A 14,537-nucleotide genomic window follows, 5' to 3' on the forward strand; every position below is an offset into this window, starting at 1 on the left:
TGTCAAGATGAGGTGGTCGAGTGGTTAAGGCGATGGACTGCTAATCTGTTGTGCTCTGCACGCGTGGGTTCGAATCCCATCCTCATCGGTGTTTTTGCGCCCTAATGTGTTGTACCACATAATTGTTTGATAAAACCACTTTAAAGGTGAAAGAATACTGTGAAACCTGAACCCATTACACAGGTTGTCAAGATGAGGTGGCTGAGTGGTTAAGGCGATGGACTGCTAATCCATTGTGCTCTGCACGCGTGGGTTCGAATCCCATCCTCATCGTCGGTTTTTGCTTCCTAATGTGTTGTACCACATAATTGTTTGATAAAACCACTTTAAAGGTGAAAGAATACTGCGAAACCTGAACCCTGTACACAGTTGTCAAGATGAGGTGGCCGAGTGGTTAAGGCGATGGACTGCTAATCCATTGTGCTCTGCACGCGTGGGTTCAAATCCCACCCTCATCGGTATTTAGCGCCCTAATGTGTTGTACCACATAATTGTTTGATAAAACCACTTTAAAGGTGAAAGAATACTGTGAAACCTGAACCCTGTACACAGTTGTCAAGATGAGGTGGCCGAGTGGTTAAGGCGATGGACTGCTAATCCATTGTGCTATGCACGCGTGGGTTCGAATCCCATCCTCATCGGTATTTAGCGCCCTAATGTGTTGTACCATGTAATTGTTTGATAAAACCACTTTAAAGGTGAAAGAATACTGTGAAACCTGAACCCAGTACACAATTGTCAAGATGAGGTGGCCGAGTGGTTAAGGCGATGGACTGCTAATCCATTGTGCTCTGCACGCGTGGGTTCGAATCCCCCTCATCGGTATTTCGCGCCGTAATGTGTTGCACAACATAATTGTTTTATAAAACCACTAATAAGGTGAAAGAATACTGTGAAACCTGAACCCTGTACACAGTTGTCAAGATGAGGTGGCTGAGTGGTTAAGGCGATGGACTGCTAATCCATTGTGCTCTGCACGCGTGGGTTCGAATCCCATCCTCATCGGTATTTTGCGCCCTAATGTGTTGTACCACATAATTGTTTGATAAAACCACTTTAAAGGTGAAAGAATACTGCGAAACCTGAACCCTGTACACAGTTGTCAAGATGAGGTGGCCGAGTGGTTAAGGCGATGGACTGCTAATCCATTGTGCTATGCACGCGTGGGTTCGAATCCCATCCTCTTCGGTGTTTAGCGCCCTAATGTGTTGTACCACGTAATTGTTTGATAAAACCACTTTAAAGGTGAAAGAATACTGCGAAACCTGAACCCTGTACACAGTTGTCAAGATGAGGTGGGTGAGTGGTTAAGGCGATGGACTGCTAATCCATTGTGCTCTGCACGCATGGGTTCGAATCCCATTCTCATCGGTATTTAGCGCCCTAATTTGTTGTACCTCATAATTGTTTTATAAAACCACTTTAAAGGTGAAAGAATACTGTGAAACCTGAACCCAGTACACAATTGTCAAGATGAGGTGGCTGAGTGGTTAAGGCGATGGACTGCTAATCCATTGTCCTCTGCACGCATGGGTTCGAATCCCATTCTCATCGGTGTTTAGCGCCCTAATGTCTTGTACTACATAAAAGTTTGATAAAACCACTTTCGAGGTGAAAGAATACTGTGAAACCTGAACCCTGGAGATCCATGACAAGATGAGGTGGTTAAGGCGATGGACTGCTAATCCGTTGTGCTCTGCACGCGTGGGTTCGAATCCCATCCTCATCGGTATTTAGCGCCCTTATGTGTTGTACCACATAATTGTTTGATAAAACCACTTTAAAGGTGAAAGAATACTGTGAAACCTGAACCCAGTACACAGTTGTCAAGATGAGGTGGCCGAGTGGTTAAGGCGATGGACTGCTAATCCATTGTGCTATGCACACGTGGGTTCGAATCCCATCCTCATCGGTATTTAGCGCCCTAATGTGTTGTACCACGTAATTGTTTGATAAAACCACTTTAAAGGTGAAAGAATACTGTGAAACCTGAACCCAGTACACGGTTGTCAAGATGAGGTGGCCGAGTGGTTAAGGCGATGGACTGCTAATCCATTGTGCTATGCACGCGTGGGTTCGAATCCCATCCTCATCGGTATTTAGCGCCCTAATGTGTTGTACCATGTAATTGTTTGATAAAACCACTTTAAAGGTGAAAGAATACTGTGAAACCTGAACCCAGTACACGGTTGTCAAGATGAGGTGGCTGAGTGGTTAAGGCGATGGACTGCTAATCCATTGTGCTATGCACGCGTGGGTTCGAATCCCATCCTCATCGGTATTTAGCGCCCTAATTTGTTGTACCTCATAATTGTTTTATAAAACCACTTTAAAGGTGAAAGAATACTGTGAAACCTGAACCCAGTACACAATTGTCAAGATGAGGTGGCCGAGTGGTTAAGGCGATGGACTGCTAATCCATTGTGCTCTGCACGCGTGGGTTCGAATCCCATCCTCATCGGTATTTAGCGCCCTAATGTGTTGTACCACATAATTGTTTGATAAAACCACTTTAAAGGTGAAAGAATACTGTGAAACCTGAACCCTGTACACAGTTGTCAAGATGAGGTGGCCGAGTGGTTAAGGTGATGGACTGCTAATCCATTGTGCTCTGCACGCGTGGGTTCGAATCCCACCCTCATCGGTATTTAGCGCCCTAATGTGTTGTACCACATAATTGTTTGATAAAACCACTTTAAAGGTGAAAGAATACTGTGAAACCTGAACCCAGTACACAGTTGTCAAGATGAGGTGGCCGAGTGGTTAAGGCGATGGACTGCTAATCCGTTGTGCTCTGCACGCGTGGGTTCGAATCCCATCCTCATCGGTATTTATCGCCCTAATGTGTTGTACCACATAATTGTTTGATAAAACCACTTTAAAGGTGAAAGAATACTGTGAAACCTGAACCCAGTACACAGTTGTCAGATGAGGTGGCCGAGTGGTTAAGGCGATGGACTGCTAATCCATTGTGCTATGCACGCGTGGGTTCGAATCCCATCCTCATCGGTATTTAGCGCCCTAATGTGTTGTACCATGTAATTGTTTGATAAAACCACTTTAAAGGTGAAAGAATACTGTGAAACCTGAACCCAGTACACAATTGTCAAGATGAGGTGGCCGAGTGGTTAAGGCGATGGACTGCTAATCCATTGTGCTCTGCACGCGTGGGTTCGAATCCCACCCTCATCGGTATTTCGCGCCGTAATGTGTTGCACAACATAATTGTTTTATAAAACCACTAATAAGGTGAAAGAATACTGTGAAACCTGAACCCTGTACACAGTTGTCAAGATGAGGTGGCTGAGTGGTTAAGGCGATGGACTGCTAATCCATTGTGCTATGCACGCGTGGGTTCGAATCCCATCCTCATCGGAATTTAGCGCCCTAATGTGTTGTACCTTATAATTGTTTTATAAAACCACTATAGAGGTGAAAGAATACTGTGAAACCTGAACCCAGTACACAATTGTCAAGATGAGGTGGCCGAGTGGTTAAGGCGATGGACTGCTAATCCATTGTCCTCTGCACGCATGGGTTCGAATCCCATTCTCATCGGTGTTTAGCGCCCTAATGTGTTGTACTACATAAAAGTTTGATAAAACCACTTTCGAGGTGAAAGAATACTGTGAAACCTGAACCCTGGAGATCCATGACAAGATGAGGTGGTTAAGGCGATGGACTGCTAATCCGTTGTGCTCTGCACGCGTGGGTTCGAATCCCATCCTCATCGGTATTTAGCGCCCTTATGTGTTGTACCACATAATTGTTTGATAAAACCACTTTAAAGGTGAAAGAATACTGTGAAACCTGAACCCAGTACACAGTTGTCAAGATGAGGTGGCCGAGTGGTTAAGGCGATGGACTGCTAATCCATTGTGCTATGCACACGTGGGTTCGAATCCCCCTCATCGGTATTTAGCGCCCTAATGTGTTGTACCACGTAATTGTTTGATAAAACCACTTTAAAGGTGAAAGAATACTGTGAAACCTGAACCCAGTACACGGTTGTCAAGATGAGGTGGCCGAGTGGTTAAGGCGATGGACTGCTAATCCATTGTGCTATGCACGCGTGGGTTCGAATCCCATCCTCATCGGTATTTAGCGCCCTAATGTGTTGTACCATGTAATTGTTTGATAAAACCACTTTAAAGGTGAAAGAATACTGTGAAACCTGAACCCAGTACACAGTTGTCAAGATGAGGTGGCCGAGTGGTTAAGGCGATGGACTGCTAATCCATTGTGCTATGCACGCGTGGGTTCGAATCCCATCCTCATCGGTATTTAGCGCCCTAATGTGTTGTACCACATAATTGTTTTATAAAACCACTTTAAAGGTGAAAGAATACTGTGAAACCTGAACCCAGTACACAATTGTCAAGATGAGGTGGCCGAGTGGTTAAGGCGATGGACTGCTAATCCATTGTGCTCTGCACGCGTGGGTTCGAATCCCATCCTCATCGGTATTTTGCGCCCTAATGTGTTGTACCACATAATTGTTTGATAAAACCACTTTAAAGGTGAAAGAATACTGCGAAACCTGAACCCTGTACACAGTTGTCAAGATGAGGTGGCCGAGTGGTTAAGGCGATGGACTGCTAATCCATTGTGCTATGCACGCGTGGGTTCGAATCCCATCCTCATGGTATTTTGCGCCCTAATGTGTTGTACCACATAATGTTTGATAAAACCACTTTAAAGGTGAAAGAATACTGTGAAACCTGAACCCAGTACACAGTTGTCAAGATGAGGTGGCCGAGTGGTTAAGGCGATGGACTGCTAATCCATTGTGCTCTGCACGCGTGGGTTCGAATCCCATCCTCATCGGTATTTAGCGCCCTAATGTGTTGTACCACATAATTGTTTGATAAAACCACTTTAAAGGTGAAAGAATACTGCGAAACCTGAACCCTGTACACAGTTGTCAAGATGAGGTGGCCGAGTGGTTAAGGCGATGGACTGCTAATCCATTGTGCTCTGCACGCGTGGGTTCGAATCCCACCCTCATGGTATTTAGCGCCTAATGTGTTGTACACATAAATGTTTGATAAAACCACTTTAAAGGTGAAAGAATACTGTGAAACCTGAACCCTGTACACAGTTGTCAAGATGAGGTGGCCGAGTGGTTAAGGCGATGGACTGCTAATCCATTGTGCTCTGCACGCGTGGGTTCGAATCCCATCCTCATCGGTGTTTAGCGCCCTAATGTGTTGTACCACATAATTGTTTGATAAAACCACTTTAAAGGTGAAAGAATACTGTGAAACCTGAACCCTGAGATCCATGTCAAGATGAGGTGGCCGAGTGGTTAAGGCGATGGACTGCTAATCCATTGTGCTCTGCACGCGTGGGTTCGAATCCCACCCTCATCGGTATTTAGCGCCCTAATTGTTGTACCACATAATTGTTTGATAAAACCACTTTAAAGGTGAAAGAATACTGTGAAACCTGAACCCTGTACACAGTTGTCAAGATGAGGGGGCCGAGTGGTTAAGGCGATGGACTGCTAATCCATTGTGCTCTGCACGCGTGGGTTCGAATCCCATCCTCATCGGTATTTAGCGCCCTAATGTGTTTACCACATAATTGTTTGATAAAACCACTTTAAAGGTGAAAGAATACTGTGAAACCTGAACCCTGTACACAGTTGTCAAGATGAGGTGGCCGAGTGGTTAAGGCGATGGACTGCTAATCCATTGTGCTCTGCACGCGTGGGTTCGAATCCCATCCTCATCGGTATTTAGCGCCCTGATGTGTTGTACCACATAATTGTTTGATAAAACCACTTTAAAGGTGAAAGAATACTGTGAAACCTGAACCCTGTACACAGTGACAAGATGAGGTGGCTGAGTGGTTAAGGCGATGGACTGCTAATCCATTGTGCTCTGCACGCGTGGGTTCGAATCCCATCCTCATCGGTATTTAGGGCCCTAATGTGTTGTACCACATAATTGTTTGATAAAACCACTTTAAAGGTGAAAGAATACTGTGAAACCTGAACCCTGTACACAGTTGTCAAGATGAGGTGGCCGAGTGGTTAAGGCGATGGACTGCTAATCCATTGTGCTATGCACGCGTGGGTTCGAATCCCATCCTCATCGGTATTTAGCGCCCTGATGTGTTGTACCACATAATTGTTTGATAAAACCACTTTAAAGGTGAAAGAATACTGTGAAACCTGAACCCTGTACACAGTTGTCAAGATGAGGTGGCCGAGTGGTTAAGGCGATGGACTGCTAATCCATTGTGCTCTGCACGCGTGGGTTCAAATCCCATCCTCATCGGTATTTAGCGCCCTAATGTGTTGTACCACATAATTGTTTGATAAAACCACTTTAAAGGTGAAAGAATACTGTGAAACCTGAACCCAGTACACATTGTCAAGATGAGGTGGCCGAGTGGTTAAGGCGATGGACTGCTAATCCATTGTGCTCTGCATGTGTGGGTTCGAATCCCATCCTCATCGGTATTTAGCGCCCCGAATGTGTTGTACCACATAATTGTTTGATAAAACCACTTTAAAGGTGAAAGAATACTGTGAAACCTGAACCCAGTACACAGCTGTCAAGATGAGGTGGCCGAGTGGTTAAGGCGATGCACTGCTAATCCATTGTGCTCTGCACGCGTGGGTTCGAATCCCATCCTCATCGGTATTTTGCTTCCTAATGTGTTGTACCACATAATTGTTTGATAAAACCACTTTAAAGGTGAAAGAATACTGCAAAACCTGAACCCTGTACACAGTTGTCAAGATGAGGTGGCCGAGTGGTTAAGGCGATGGACTGCTAATCCATTGTGCTCTGCACGCGTGGGTTCGAATCCCATCCTCGTCGGTATTTTGCTTCCTAATGTGTTGTACCACATAATTGTTTGATAAAACCACTTTAAAGGTGAAAGAATACTGCGAAACCTGAACCTGTACACAGTTGTCAAGATGAGGTGGCTGAGTGGTTAAGGCGATGGACTGCTAATCCATTGTGCTATGCACGCGTGGGTACGAATCCCATCCTCATCGGTATTTAGCGCCCTAATGTGTTGTACCATGTAATTGTTTGATAAAACCACTTTAAAGGTGAAAGAATACTGTGAAACCTGAACCATTACACGTTTGTCAAGATGAGGTGGCTGAGTGGTTAAGGCGATGGACTGCTAATCCATTGTACTCTGCACGCGTGGGTTCGAATCCCATCCTCGTCGGTATTTTGCTTCCTAATGTGTTGTACCACATAATTGTTTGATAAAACCACTTTAAAGGTGAAAGAATACTGCGAAACCTGAAACCTGTACACAGTTGTCAAGATGAGGTGGCTGAGTGGTTAAGGCGATGGACTGCTAATCCATTGTGCTATGCACGCGTGGGTACGAATCCCATCCTCATCGGTATTTAGCGCCCTAATGTGTTGTACCATGTAATTGTTTGATAAAACCACTTTAAAGGTGAAAGAATACTGTGAAACCTGAACCCATTACACGGTTGTCAAGATGAGGTGGCTGAGTGGTTAAGGCGATGGACTGCTAATCCATTGTACTCTGCACGCGTGGGTTCGAATCCCATCCTCGTCGGTATTTTGCTTCCTAATGTGTTGTACCACATAATTGTTTGATAAAACCACTTTAAAGGTGAAAGAATACTGTGAAACCTGAACCCAGTACACGGTTGTGAAGATGAGGTGGGTGAGTGGTTAAGGCGATGGACTGCTAATCCATTGTGCTATGCACGCGTGGGTACGAATCCCATCCTCATCGGTATTTAGCGCCCTAATGTGTTGTACACAACGTAATTGTTTGATAAAACCACTTAAAGGTGAAAGAATACTGCGAAACCTGAACCCTGTACACAGTTGTCAAGATGAGGTGGCCGAGTGGTTAAGGCAATGGACTGCTAATCCATTGTGCTCTGCACGCGTGGGTTTGTTTGAATCCCATCCTCATCGGTATTTAGCGCCCTAATGTGTTGTACCATAATTCTTGATAAAACCACTTTAAAGGTGAAAGAATACTGCGAAACCTGAACCCTGTACACAATTGTCAAGATGAGGTGGCCGAGTGGTTAAGGCAATGGACTGCTAATCCATTGTGCTCTGCACGCGTGGGTTCGAATCCCATCCTCATCGGTATTTCGCGCCCTAATGTGTTGTACCACATAATTATTTGATAAAACCACTTTAAAGGTGAAAGAATACTGCGAAACCTGAACCCTGTACACAGTTGTCAAGATGAGGTGGCCGAGTGGTTAAGGCGATGGACTGCTAATCCATTGTGCTATGCACGCGTGGGTTCGAATCCCACCCTCATCGGTATTTAGCGCCCTAATGTGTTGTACCACATAATTCTTTGATAAAACCACTTTAAAGGTGAAAGAATACTGCGAAACCTGAACCCTGTACACAATTGTCAAGATGAGGTGGCCGAGTGGTTAAGGCAATGGACTGCTAATCCATTGTGCTCTGCACGCGTGGGTTCGAATCCCATCCTCATCGGTATTTAGCGCCCTAATGTGTTGTACCACATAATTGTTTGATAAAACCACTTTAAAGGTGAAAGAATATACTGCGAAACCTGAACCTGTACACAGTTGTCAAGATGAGGTGGCCGAGTGGTTAAGGCGATGGACTGCTAATCCATTGTGCTCTGCACGCGTGGGTTCGAATCCCATCCTCATCGGTATTTTAGCGCCTAATGTGTTGTACCACATAATTGTTTGATAAAACCACTTTAAAGGTGAAAGAATACTGCGAAACCTGAACCTGTACACAGTTGTCAAGATGAGGTGGCCGAGTGGTTAAGGCGATGGACTGCTAATCCATTGTGCTCTGCACGCATGGGTTTGAATCCCATCCTCATCGGTATTTAGCGCCCTAATTTGTTGTACCTCATAATTGTTTTATAAAACCACTTTAAAGGTGAAAGAATACTGTGAAACCTGAACCCAGTACACAATTGTCAAGATGAGGTGGGCCGAGTGGTTAAGGCGATGGACTGCTAATCCATTGTGCTCTGCACGCGTGGGTTCGAATCCCATCCTCATCGGTATTTAGCGCCCTAATGTGTTGTACCACATAATTGTTTGATAAAACCACTTTAAAGGTGAAAGAATACTGCAAAACCTGAACCCTGTACACAGTTGTCAAGATGAGGTGGCCGAGTGGTTAAGGCGATGGACTGCTAATCCATTGTTCTCTGCACGCGTGGGTTCGAATCCCATCCTCGTCGGTATTTAGCGCCCTAATGTGTTGTACCACATAATTGCTTTATAAAACCACTAATAAGGTGAAAGAATACTGCGAAACCTGAACCCATTACACGGTTGTCAAGATGAGGTGGCCGAGTGGTTAAGGCGATGGACTGCTAATCCATTGTACTCTGCACGCGTGGGTTCGAATCCCATCCTCGTCGGTATTTTGCTTCCTAATGTGTTGTACCACATAATTGTTTGATAAAACCACTTTAAAGGTGAAAGAATACTGTGAAACCTGAACCCTGTACACAGTTGTCAAGATGAGGTTACCGAGTGGTTAAGGCGATGGACTGCTAATCCATTGTGTTCTGCACCCGTGGGTTCGAATCCCATCCTCATCGGTATTTCGCGCCGTAATGTGTTGCACAACATAATTGTTTTATAAAACCACTAATAAGGTGAAAGAATACTGTGAAACCTGAACCCTGTACACAGTTGTCAAGATGAGGTGGCCGAGTGGTTAAGGCGATGGACTGCTAATCCATTGTGCTATGCACGCGTGGGTTCGAATCCCATCCTCATCGGTATTTAGCGCCCTAATGTGTTGTACCATGTAATTGTTTCATAAAACCACTTTAAAGGTGAAAGAATACTGTGAAACCTGAACCCAGTACACAATTGTCAAGATGAGGTGGCCGAGTGGTCAAGGCGATGGACTGCTAATCCATTGTGCTCTGCACGCATGGGTTCGAATCCCATCCTCATCGGTATTTTGCTTCCTAATGTGTTGTACCACATAATTGTTTGATAAAACCACTTTAAAGGTGAAAGAATACTGCGAAACCTGAAACCTGTACACAGTTGTCAAGATGAGGTGGCCGAGTGGTTAAGGCGATGGACTGCTAATCCATTGTGCTCTGCACGCATGGGTTCGAATCCCATCCTCATCGGTATTTAGCGCCCTAATTTGTTGTACCTCATAATTGTTTTATAAAACCACTTTAAAGGTGAAAGAATACTGTGAAACCTGAACCCAGTACACGGTTGTCAAGATGAGGTGGATTAGTGGTTAAGGCGATGGACTGCTAATCCATTGTGCTCTGCACGCGTGGGTTCAAATCCCTTCCTCATCGGTAATTAGCGCCCTAATGTGTTGTACCACATAATTGTTTGATAAAACCACTTTAAAGGTGAAAGAATACTGTGAAACCTGAACCCTGGAGATCCATGACAAGATGAGGTGGCCGAGTGCTTAAGGCAATGGACTGCTAATCCATTGTGCTCTGCACGCGTGGGTTCGAATCCCATCCTCATCGGTATTTAGCGCCCTGATGTGTTGTACCACATAATTGTTTGATAAAACCGCTTTAAAGGTGAATGAATACTGCGAAACCTGAACCCTGTACACAGTTGTCAAGATGAGGTGGCCGAGTGGTTAAGGCGATGGACTGCTAATCCATTGTGCTATGCATGCGTGGGTTCGAATCCCATCCTCATCGGTATTTAGCGCCCTGATGTGTTGTACCACATAATCGTTTGATAAAACCACTTTAAAGGTGAAAGAATACTGCGAAACCTGAACCCTGTACACAGTTGTCAAGATGAGGTGGCCGAGTGGTTAAGGCGATGGACTGCTAATCCATTGTGCTCTGCACGCGTGGGTTCGAATCCCATCCTCATCGGTATTTAGCGCCCTAATTTGTTGTACCTCATAATTGTTTTATAAAACCACTTTAAAGGTGAAAGAATACTGTGAAACCTGAACCCAGTACACAATTGTCAAGATGAGGTGGCCGAGTGGTTAAGGCGATGGACTGCTAATCCATTGTGCTCTGCACGCATGGGTTCGAATCCCATTCTCATCGGTGTTTAGCGCCCTAAAGTGTTGTACCACATAATCGTTTGATAAAACCACTTTAGAGGTGAAAGAATACTGCGAAACCTGAACCCTGTACACAGTTGTCAAGATGAGGTGGCCGAGTGGTTAAGGCGATGGACTGCTAATCCATTGTGTTCTGCACGCGTGGGTTCGAATCCCATCCTCATCGGTATTTAGCGCCCTAATGTGTTGTACCATGTAATTGTTTGATAAAACCACTTTAAAGGTGAATGAATACTGCGAAACCTGAACCCTGTACACAGTTGTCAAGATGAGGTGGCCGAGTGGTTAAGGCGATGGACTGCTAATCCTTTGTGTTCTGCACCCGTGGGTTCGATTCCCATCCTCATCGGTATTTCGCGCCGTAATGTGTTGCACAACATAATTGTTTTATAAAACCACTAATAAGGTGAAAGAATACTGTGAAACCTGAACCCTGTACACAGTTGTCATGATGAGGTGGCCGAGTGGTTAAGGCGATGGACTGCTAATCCATTGTGCTATGCACGCGTGGGTTCGAATCCCATCCTCATCGGAATTTTGCTTCCTAATGTGTTGTACCACATAATTGTTTGATAAAACCACTTTAAAGGTGAAAGAATACTGCGAAACCTGAAACCTGTACACAGTTGTCAAAATGAGGTGGCCGAGTGGTTAAGGCGATCGACTGCTAATCCATTGTGCTCTGCACGCGTGGGTTCGAATCCCACCCTTATCGGTATTTAGCGCCCTAATGTGTTGTACCACATAAAAGTTTGATAAAACCACTAATAAGGTGAAAGAATACTGTGAAACCTGAACCCTGTACATGATTGTCAAGATGAGGTGGCCGAGTGGTTAAGGCGATGGACTGCTAATCCATTGTGCTATGCACGCGTGGGTTCGAAACCCATCCTCATCGGTATTTAGCGCCCTAATGTGTTGTACCACATAATTGTTTGATAAAACCACTTTAAAGGTGAAAGAATACTGTGAAACCTGAACCCTGTACACAGTTGTCAAGATGAGGTGGCCGAGTGGTTAAGGCGATGGACTGCTAATCCATTGTGTTCTGCACCCGTGGGTTCGAATCCCATCCTCATCGGTATTTCGCGCCCTAATGTGTTGCACAACATAATGTTTTATAAAACCACTAATAAGGTGAAAGAATACTGTGAAACCTGAACCCTGTACACAGTTGTCAAGATGAGGTGGCCGAGTGGTTAAGGCGATGGACTGCTAATCCATTGTGCTCTGCACGCGTGGGTTCGAATCCATCCTCATCGGAATTTAGCGCCCTAATGTGTTGTACCTATAATTGTTTTATAAAACCACTTTAAAGGTGAAAGAATACTGTGAAACCTGAACCCTGGAGATCCATGACAAGATGAGGTGGCCGAGTGGTTAAGGCGATGGACTGCTAATCCATTGTGTTCTGCACCCGTGGGTTCGAATCCCATCCTCATCGGTATTTCGCGCCCTAATGTGTTGTACCACATAATTGTTTGATAAAACCACTTTAGAGGTGAAAGAATACTGTGAAACCTGAACCATGGAGATCCATGACAAGATGAGGTGGTTAAGGCGATGGACTGCTAATCCGTTGTGCTCTGCACGCGTGGGTTCGAATCCCATCCTCATCGGTGTTTTGCGCCCTAATGTGTTGTACCACATAATTGTTTGATAAAACCACTTTAAAGGTGAAAGAATACTGTGAAACCTGAACCCATTACACGGTTGTCAAGATGAGGTGGCCGAGTGGTTAAGGCGATGGACTGCTAATCCATTGTGCTCTGCACGCGTGGGTTCGAATCCCATCCTCGTCGGTATTTTGCTTCCTAATGTGTTGTACCACATAATTGTTTGATAAAACCACTAATAAGGTGAAAGAATACTGTGAAACCTGAACCCTGGAGACCCACGACAAGATGAGGTGGCCGAGTGGTTAAGGTGATGGACTGCTAATCCATTGTGCTCTGCACGCGTGGGTTCGAATCCCATCCTCATCGGTATTTTGCTTCCTAATGTGTTGTACCACATAATTGTTTGATAAAACCACTTTAAAGGTGAAATAATACTGCGAAACCTGAAACCTGTACACAGTTGTCAAGATGAGGTGGCCGAGTGGTTAAGGCGATGGACTGCTAATCCATTGTGCTCTGCACGCGTGGGTTCGAATCCCACCCTCATCGGTATTTAGCGCCCTAATGTGTTGTACCACATAAAAGTTTGATAAAACCACTAATAAGGTGAAAGAATACTGTGAAACCTGAACCCTGTACACGATTGTCAAGATGAGGTGGCCGAGTGGTTAAGGCGATGGACTGCTAATCCATTGTGTTCTGCACCCGTGGGTTCGAATCCCATCCTCATCGGTATTTCGTGCCGTAATATGTTGCACAACATAATTGTTTTATAAAACCACTAATAATGTGAAAGAATACTGTGAAACCTGAACCCTGTACACAGTTGTCATGATGAGGTGGCCGAGTGGTTAAGGTGATGGACTGCTAATCAATTGTGCTCTGCACGCGTGGGTTCGAATCCCATCCTCATCGGAATTTAGCGCCCTAATGTCTTGTACCTTATAATTGTTTTATAAAACCACTTTAAAGGTGAAAGAATACTGTGAAACCTGAACCCATTACACGGTTGTCAAGATGAGGTGGCCGAGTGGTTAAGGCGATGGACTGCTAATCCATTGTGATCTGCACGCGTGGGTTCGAATCCCATCCTCATCGGTATTTAGCGCCCTAATGTGTTGTACCACATAAAAGTTTGATAAAACCACTAATAAGGTGAAAGAATACTGTGAAACCTGAACCCTGTACACAGTTGTCAAGATGAGGTGGCCGAGTGGTTAAGGCGATGGACTGCTAATCCATTGTGCTATGCACGCGTGGGTTCGAATCCCATCCTCTTCGGTGTTTAGCGCCCTAATGTGTTGTACCACGTAATTGTTTGATAAAACCACTTTAAAGGTGAAAGAATACTGTGAAACCTGAACCCATTACACGGTTGTCAAGATGAGGTGGGTGAGTGGTTAAGGCGATGGACTACTAATCCATTGTGCTATGCACGCGTGGGTTCGAATCCCATCGTTATCGGTGTTTAGCGCCCTAATGTGTTGTACCACATAATCGTTTGATAAAACCACTTTAAAGGTGAAAGAATACTGTGAAACCTGAACCCTGGAGATCCATGACAAGATGAGGTGGCCGAGTGGTTAAGGCAATGGACTGCTAATCCATTGTGCTCTGCACGCGTGGGTTCGAATCCCATCCTCATCGGTATTTAGCGCCCTGATGTGTTGTACCACATAATTGTTTGATAAAACCACTTTAAAGGTGAAAGAATACTGCGAAACCTGAACCCTGTACACAGTTGTCAAGATGAGGTGGCCGAGTGGTTAAGGTGATGGACTGCTAATCCATTGTTCTCTGCACGCGTGGGTTCGAATCCCATCCTAATCGGTATTTAGCGCCCTAATGTGTTGTACCA

General features: G+C 44.9%; 62 non-coding genes across 62 annotated transcripts; all 62 read left to right on the forward strand.

The window, feature by feature from the left end:
• Positions 1–191: 191 nt before the first annotated feature.
• trnas-gcu (transfer RNA serine (anticodon GCU)) lies at positions 192–273 on the forward strand. Its single transcript has one exon. It is a non-coding gene; the product is annotated as a tRNA-Ser (tRNA).
• Positions 274–376: 103 nt separating this feature from the next.
• trnas-gcu (transfer RNA serine (anticodon GCU)) lies at positions 377–458 on the forward strand. Its single transcript has one exon. It is a non-coding gene; the product is annotated as a tRNA-Ser (tRNA).
• Positions 459–559: 101 nt separating this feature from the next.
• On the forward strand, positions 560–641 carry trnas-gcu (transfer RNA serine (anticodon GCU)). The gene has a single exon. It is a non-coding gene; the product is annotated as a tRNA-Ser (tRNA).
• A 282-nt stretch (positions 642–923) lies between these two features.
• trnas-gcu (transfer RNA serine (anticodon GCU)) lies at positions 924–1,005 on the forward strand. Its single transcript has one exon. It is a non-coding gene; the product is annotated as a tRNA-Ser (tRNA).
• A 101-nt stretch (positions 1,006–1,106) lies between these two features.
• Positions 1,107–1,188, forward strand: trnas-gcu (transfer RNA serine (anticodon GCU)). Its single transcript has one exon. It is a non-coding gene; the product is annotated as a tRNA-Ser (tRNA).
• A 284-nt stretch (positions 1,189–1,472) lies between these two features.
• Positions 1,473–1,554, forward strand: trnas-gcu (transfer RNA serine (anticodon GCU)). Its single transcript has one exon. It is a non-coding gene; the product is annotated as a tRNA-Ser (tRNA).
• A 276-nt stretch (positions 1,555–1,830) lies between these two features.
• Positions 1,831–1,912, forward strand: trnas-gcu (transfer RNA serine (anticodon GCU)). Its single transcript has one exon. It is a non-coding gene; the product is annotated as a tRNA-Ser (tRNA).
• A 101-nt stretch (positions 1,913–2,013) lies between these two features.
• Positions 2,014–2,095, forward strand: trnas-gcu (transfer RNA serine (anticodon GCU)). Its single transcript has one exon. It is a non-coding gene; the product is annotated as a tRNA-Ser (tRNA).
• A 101-nt stretch (positions 2,096–2,196) lies between these two features.
• On the forward strand, positions 2,197–2,278 carry trnas-gcu (transfer RNA serine (anticodon GCU)). The gene has a single exon. It is a non-coding gene; the product is annotated as a tRNA-Ser (tRNA).
• Positions 2,279–2,379: 101 nt separating this feature from the next.
• On the forward strand, positions 2,380–2,461 carry trnas-gcu (transfer RNA serine (anticodon GCU)). The gene has a single exon. It is a non-coding gene; the product is annotated as a tRNA-Ser (tRNA).
• Positions 2,462–2,562: 101 nt separating this feature from the next.
• Positions 2,563–2,644, forward strand: trnas-gcu (transfer RNA serine (anticodon GCU)). Its single transcript has one exon. It is a non-coding gene; the product is annotated as a tRNA-Ser (tRNA).
• Positions 2,645–2,745: 101 nt separating this feature from the next.
• Positions 2,746–2,827, forward strand: trnas-gcu (transfer RNA serine (anticodon GCU)). Its single transcript has one exon. It is a non-coding gene; the product is annotated as a tRNA-Ser (tRNA).
• Positions 2,828–2,927: 100 nt separating this feature from the next.
• trnas-gcu (transfer RNA serine (anticodon GCU)) lies at positions 2,928–3,009 on the forward strand. The gene has a single exon. It is a non-coding gene; the product is annotated as a tRNA-Ser (tRNA).
• A 101-nt stretch (positions 3,010–3,110) lies between these two features.
• trnas-gcu (transfer RNA serine (anticodon GCU)) lies at positions 3,111–3,192 on the forward strand. The gene has a single exon. It is a non-coding gene; the product is annotated as a tRNA-Ser (tRNA).
• A 101-nt stretch (positions 3,193–3,293) lies between these two features.
• On the forward strand, positions 3,294–3,375 carry trnas-gcu (transfer RNA serine (anticodon GCU)). Its single transcript has one exon. It is a non-coding gene; the product is annotated as a tRNA-Ser (tRNA).
• Positions 3,376–3,476: 101 nt separating this feature from the next.
• On the forward strand, positions 3,477–3,558 carry trnas-gcu (transfer RNA serine (anticodon GCU)). The gene has a single exon. It is a non-coding gene; the product is annotated as a tRNA-Ser (tRNA).
• Positions 3,559–4,015: 457 nt separating this feature from the next.
• Positions 4,016–4,097, forward strand: trnas-gcu (transfer RNA serine (anticodon GCU)). The gene has a single exon. It is a non-coding gene; the product is annotated as a tRNA-Ser (tRNA).
• A 101-nt stretch (positions 4,098–4,198) lies between these two features.
• Positions 4,199–4,280, forward strand: trnas-gcu (transfer RNA serine (anticodon GCU)). Its single transcript has one exon. It is a non-coding gene; the product is annotated as a tRNA-Ser (tRNA).
• A 101-nt stretch (positions 4,281–4,381) lies between these two features.
• trnas-gcu (transfer RNA serine (anticodon GCU)) lies at positions 4,382–4,463 on the forward strand. Its single transcript has one exon. It is a non-coding gene; the product is annotated as a tRNA-Ser (tRNA).
• A 101-nt stretch (positions 4,464–4,564) lies between these two features.
• On the forward strand, positions 4,565–4,646 carry trnas-gcu (transfer RNA serine (anticodon GCU)). Its single transcript has one exon. It is a non-coding gene; the product is annotated as a tRNA-Ser (tRNA).
• Positions 4,647–4,745: 99 nt separating this feature from the next.
• Positions 4,746–4,827, forward strand: trnas-gcu (transfer RNA serine (anticodon GCU)). The gene has a single exon. It is a non-coding gene; the product is annotated as a tRNA-Ser (tRNA).
• Positions 4,828–4,928: 101 nt separating this feature from the next.
• On the forward strand, positions 4,929–5,010 carry trnas-gcu (transfer RNA serine (anticodon GCU)). Its single transcript has one exon. It is a non-coding gene; the product is annotated as a tRNA-Ser (tRNA).
• A 98-nt stretch (positions 5,011–5,108) lies between these two features.
• On the forward strand, positions 5,109–5,190 carry trnas-gcu (transfer RNA serine (anticodon GCU)). Its single transcript has one exon. It is a non-coding gene; the product is annotated as a tRNA-Ser (tRNA).
• Positions 5,191–5,290: 100 nt separating this feature from the next.
• Positions 5,291–5,372, forward strand: trnas-gcu (transfer RNA serine (anticodon GCU)). Its single transcript has one exon. It is a non-coding gene; the product is annotated as a tRNA-Ser (tRNA).
• A 100-nt stretch (positions 5,373–5,472) lies between these two features.
• trnas-gcu (transfer RNA serine (anticodon GCU)) lies at positions 5,473–5,554 on the forward strand. Its single transcript has one exon. It is a non-coding gene; the product is annotated as a tRNA-Ser (tRNA).
• A 100-nt stretch (positions 5,555–5,654) lies between these two features.
• Positions 5,655–5,736, forward strand: trnas-gcu (transfer RNA serine (anticodon GCU)). The gene has a single exon. It is a non-coding gene; the product is annotated as a tRNA-Ser (tRNA).
• Positions 5,737–5,836: 100 nt separating this feature from the next.
• Positions 5,837–5,918, forward strand: trnas-gcu (transfer RNA serine (anticodon GCU)). The gene has a single exon. It is a non-coding gene; the product is annotated as a tRNA-Ser (tRNA).
• A 101-nt stretch (positions 5,919–6,019) lies between these two features.
• On the forward strand, positions 6,020–6,101 carry trnas-gcu (transfer RNA serine (anticodon GCU)). Its single transcript has one exon. It is a non-coding gene; the product is annotated as a tRNA-Ser (tRNA).
• A 101-nt stretch (positions 6,102–6,202) lies between these two features.
• trnas-gcu (transfer RNA serine (anticodon GCU)) lies at positions 6,203–6,284 on the forward strand. Its single transcript has one exon. It is a non-coding gene; the product is annotated as a tRNA-Ser (tRNA).
• Positions 6,285–6,384: 100 nt separating this feature from the next.
• On the forward strand, positions 6,385–6,466 carry trnas-gcu (transfer RNA serine (anticodon GCU)). Its single transcript has one exon. It is a non-coding gene; the product is annotated as a tRNA-Ser (tRNA).
• Positions 6,467–6,568: 102 nt separating this feature from the next.
• Positions 6,569–6,650, forward strand: trnas-gcu (transfer RNA serine (anticodon GCU)). The gene has a single exon. It is a non-coding gene; the product is annotated as a tRNA-Ser (tRNA).
• A 101-nt stretch (positions 6,651–6,751) lies between these two features.
• trnas-gcu (transfer RNA serine (anticodon GCU)) lies at positions 6,752–6,833 on the forward strand. Its single transcript has one exon. It is a non-coding gene; the product is annotated as a tRNA-Ser (tRNA).
• Positions 6,834–8,032: 1,199 nt separating this feature from the next.
• trnas-gcu (transfer RNA serine (anticodon GCU)) lies at positions 8,033–8,114 on the forward strand. The gene has a single exon. It is a non-coding gene; the product is annotated as a tRNA-Ser (tRNA).
• Positions 8,115–8,215: 101 nt separating this feature from the next.
• trnas-gcu (transfer RNA serine (anticodon GCU)) lies at positions 8,216–8,297 on the forward strand. Its single transcript has one exon. It is a non-coding gene; the product is annotated as a tRNA-Ser (tRNA).
• Positions 8,298–8,398: 101 nt separating this feature from the next.
• trnas-gcu (transfer RNA serine (anticodon GCU)) lies at positions 8,399–8,480 on the forward strand. The gene has a single exon. It is a non-coding gene; the product is annotated as a tRNA-Ser (tRNA).
• A 102-nt stretch (positions 8,481–8,582) lies between these two features.
• On the forward strand, positions 8,583–8,664 carry trnas-gcu (transfer RNA serine (anticodon GCU)). Its single transcript has one exon. It is a non-coding gene; the product is annotated as a tRNA-Ser (tRNA).
• A 100-nt stretch (positions 8,665–8,764) lies between these two features.
• trnas-gcu (transfer RNA serine (anticodon GCU)) lies at positions 8,765–8,846 on the forward strand. Its single transcript has one exon. It is a non-coding gene; the product is annotated as a tRNA-Ser (tRNA).
• Positions 8,847–8,947: 101 nt separating this feature from the next.
• trnas-gcu (transfer RNA serine (anticodon GCU)) lies at positions 8,948–9,030 on the forward strand. The gene has a single exon. It is a non-coding gene; the product is annotated as a tRNA-Ser (tRNA).
• A 101-nt stretch (positions 9,031–9,131) lies between these two features.
• Positions 9,132–9,213, forward strand: trnas-gcu (transfer RNA serine (anticodon GCU)). The gene has a single exon. It is a non-coding gene; the product is annotated as a tRNA-Ser (tRNA).
• Positions 9,214–9,314: 101 nt separating this feature from the next.
• On the forward strand, positions 9,315–9,396 carry trnas-gcu (transfer RNA serine (anticodon GCU)). The gene has a single exon. It is a non-coding gene; the product is annotated as a tRNA-Ser (tRNA).
• A 284-nt stretch (positions 9,397–9,680) lies between these two features.
• On the forward strand, positions 9,681–9,762 carry trnas-gcu (transfer RNA serine (anticodon GCU)). Its single transcript has one exon. It is a non-coding gene; the product is annotated as a tRNA-Ser (tRNA).
• Positions 9,763–9,863: 101 nt separating this feature from the next.
• On the forward strand, positions 9,864–9,945 carry trnas-gcu (transfer RNA serine (anticodon GCU)). The gene has a single exon. It is a non-coding gene; the product is annotated as a tRNA-Ser (tRNA).
• A 101-nt stretch (positions 9,946–10,046) lies between these two features.
• trnas-gcu (transfer RNA serine (anticodon GCU)) lies at positions 10,047–10,128 on the forward strand. Its single transcript has one exon. It is a non-coding gene; the product is annotated as a tRNA-Ser (tRNA).
• A 284-nt stretch (positions 10,129–10,412) lies between these two features.
• Positions 10,413–10,494, forward strand: trnas-gcu (transfer RNA serine (anticodon GCU)). Its single transcript has one exon. It is a non-coding gene; the product is annotated as a tRNA-Ser (tRNA).
• A 101-nt stretch (positions 10,495–10,595) lies between these two features.
• Positions 10,596–10,677, forward strand: trnas-gcu (transfer RNA serine (anticodon GCU)). Its single transcript has one exon. It is a non-coding gene; the product is annotated as a tRNA-Ser (tRNA).
• Positions 10,678–10,778: 101 nt separating this feature from the next.
• On the forward strand, positions 10,779–10,860 carry trnas-gcu (transfer RNA serine (anticodon GCU)). Its single transcript has one exon. It is a non-coding gene; the product is annotated as a tRNA-Ser (tRNA).
• Positions 10,861–10,961: 101 nt separating this feature from the next.
• trnas-gcu (transfer RNA serine (anticodon GCU)) lies at positions 10,962–11,043 on the forward strand. The gene has a single exon. It is a non-coding gene; the product is annotated as a tRNA-Ser (tRNA).
• A 101-nt stretch (positions 11,044–11,144) lies between these two features.
• trnas-gcu (transfer RNA serine (anticodon GCU)) lies at positions 11,145–11,226 on the forward strand. Its single transcript has one exon. It is a non-coding gene; the product is annotated as a tRNA-Ser (tRNA).
• Positions 11,227–11,510: 284 nt separating this feature from the next.
• On the forward strand, positions 11,511–11,592 carry trnas-gcu (transfer RNA serine (anticodon GCU)). The gene has a single exon. It is a non-coding gene; the product is annotated as a tRNA-Ser (tRNA).
• Positions 11,593–11,876: 284 nt separating this feature from the next.
• trnas-gcu (transfer RNA serine (anticodon GCU)) lies at positions 11,877–11,958 on the forward strand. Its single transcript has one exon. It is a non-coding gene; the product is annotated as a tRNA-Ser (tRNA).
• A 101-nt stretch (positions 11,959–12,059) lies between these two features.
• trnas-gcu (transfer RNA serine (anticodon GCU)) lies at positions 12,060–12,141 on the forward strand. The gene has a single exon. It is a non-coding gene; the product is annotated as a tRNA-Ser (tRNA).
• Positions 12,142–12,422: 281 nt separating this feature from the next.
• Positions 12,423–12,504, forward strand: trnas-gcu (transfer RNA serine (anticodon GCU)). The gene has a single exon. It is a non-coding gene; the product is annotated as a tRNA-Ser (tRNA).
• Positions 12,505–12,780: 276 nt separating this feature from the next.
• trnas-gcu (transfer RNA serine (anticodon GCU)) lies at positions 12,781–12,862 on the forward strand. The gene has a single exon. It is a non-coding gene; the product is annotated as a tRNA-Ser (tRNA).
• A 101-nt stretch (positions 12,863–12,963) lies between these two features.
• trnas-gcu (transfer RNA serine (anticodon GCU)) lies at positions 12,964–13,045 on the forward strand. The gene has a single exon. It is a non-coding gene; the product is annotated as a tRNA-Ser (tRNA).
• Positions 13,046–13,146: 101 nt separating this feature from the next.
• On the forward strand, positions 13,147–13,228 carry trnas-gcu (transfer RNA serine (anticodon GCU)). The gene has a single exon. It is a non-coding gene; the product is annotated as a tRNA-Ser (tRNA).
• A 101-nt stretch (positions 13,229–13,329) lies between these two features.
• Positions 13,330–13,411, forward strand: trnas-gcu (transfer RNA serine (anticodon GCU)). The gene has a single exon. It is a non-coding gene; the product is annotated as a tRNA-Ser (tRNA).
• A 101-nt stretch (positions 13,412–13,512) lies between these two features.
• trnas-gcu (transfer RNA serine (anticodon GCU)) lies at positions 13,513–13,594 on the forward strand. The gene has a single exon. It is a non-coding gene; the product is annotated as a tRNA-Ser (tRNA).
• A 101-nt stretch (positions 13,595–13,695) lies between these two features.
• Positions 13,696–13,777, forward strand: trnas-gcu (transfer RNA serine (anticodon GCU)). Its single transcript has one exon. It is a non-coding gene; the product is annotated as a tRNA-Ser (tRNA).
• Positions 13,778–13,878: 101 nt separating this feature from the next.
• trnas-gcu (transfer RNA serine (anticodon GCU)) lies at positions 13,879–13,960 on the forward strand. Its single transcript has one exon. It is a non-coding gene; the product is annotated as a tRNA-Ser (tRNA).
• Positions 13,961–14,061: 101 nt separating this feature from the next.
• On the forward strand, positions 14,062–14,143 carry trnas-acu (transfer RNA serine (anticodon ACU)). Its single transcript has one exon. It is a non-coding gene; the product is annotated as a tRNA-Ser (tRNA).
• Positions 14,144–14,244: 101 nt separating this feature from the next.
• trnas-gcu (transfer RNA serine (anticodon GCU)) lies at positions 14,245–14,326 on the forward strand. Its single transcript has one exon. It is a non-coding gene; the product is annotated as a tRNA-Ser (tRNA).
• A 101-nt stretch (positions 14,327–14,427) lies between these two features.
• trnas-gcu (transfer RNA serine (anticodon GCU)) lies at positions 14,428–14,509 on the forward strand. Its single transcript has one exon. It is a non-coding gene; the product is annotated as a tRNA-Ser (tRNA).
• The last annotated feature ends 28 nt before the right edge of the window (positions 14,510–14,537 follow it).

The sequence above is a fragment of the Syngnathoides biaculeatus genome, chromosome 6 (genome assembly GCF_019802595.1).
Source record: "Syngnathoides biaculeatus isolate LvHL_M chromosome 6, ASM1980259v1, whole genome shotgun sequence".
Classification (NCBI taxonomy): Eukaryota; Metazoa; Chordata; class Actinopteri; order Syngnathiformes; family Syngnathidae; genus Syngnathoides; species Syngnathoides biaculeatus.